Raw genomic sequence first — 1,119 nt, 5'->3', positions numbered from 1 at the left:
CGCCTGCGACCCTGACTTCCCATAGCCAAAAGTGAATGAATTAAACAGTATGTTAGCTAGATATCACGGCTCCCTTTTCCTTGGGATCCAGTAGGAGCCCCCCCACGAGTCCTACACTCACCGGACACGATCCAGTTCGTAGCCGCTGACACTTCCCCCGTCACGAGTATACAGCCACTTGGAACTCCCTGCGCTGTTCGTCCTGCCTCTCCGCCTCGGCCCGCGGTTGGTTCACGTCGACGAAGTGAGCGGTGAATCCACCGAGGTGTCACAGTCCTCGGTGCATGAAGCTTCAACGTGGCAAGTTAAAGCCACCGTCAACACTTTCCCCCCGGTTTGGTGTGGTGCATCCAGCGCCATGAGAAATTTACTTGTCAGAGACGAGGATGTCAAGTGAGCGGCTAACCTTTTTCCATTTGCAGTTTCGGTGAGTTCTTGAACTTGAGGTCACGGTGATTCACAACCGAAGAGAGTGAATGCAAGTACGTCAACGCTTAGGCGAAACGAGAAGCGATACCAATTTAATCTTCATCGATGGCTTGAGAGTGGCTACTCGCTTAGAATTCTCTTAGTAGTTCTCGGGGGTCTCCTCAAATCATAAGCTCCGATACCACACAAAGATCGTCAAGGGAGCCCCAAGCCACGCATACAAAGCGCACGATGCGAGGATGATCGCGACCAGCCATCATTTAAGCTTCAGCCAGGAAATCATTCACCTTCGTTCTTTTTTCCCGCATTTCAGAAAATAGCATCTTGATCGAATGTGTTGCTTACAGAGGATCTGGAAGTGTTGTTTGTCGCGCCTGCGACCTTGACTTCCATATGCAAAAGTGAATGAATTAAACAGTATGTTAGCTAGATATCACGGCTGCCTTTGTCCTTGGTATCCAGTAGAGACCCCCCACGAGTCCTACACTCACCGGACACGATCCAGTTCGTAGCCGCTGACACTTCGCCCGTCACGAGTATACAGCCACTTGGAACTCCCTGCGCTGTTCGTCCTGCCTCTCCGCCTCGGCCCGCGGTTGGTTCACGTCGACGAAGTGAGCGGTGAATCCACCGAGGTGTCACAGTCCTCGGTGCATGAAGCTTCAACGTGGCAAGTTAAAGCCACCGTCA

This window comes from Phytophthora infestans, genomic scaffold, assembly GCF_000142945.1.
Source record: "Phytophthora infestans T30-4 supercont1.1 genomic scaffold, whole genome shotgun sequence".
Taxonomy (NCBI): Eukaryota; Oomycota; class Peronosporomycetes; order Peronosporales; family Peronosporaceae; genus Phytophthora; species Phytophthora infestans.
The sequence above is the reverse complement of the archived record's forward strand: the minus strand, read 5'-3'. Positions refer to the sequence as shown.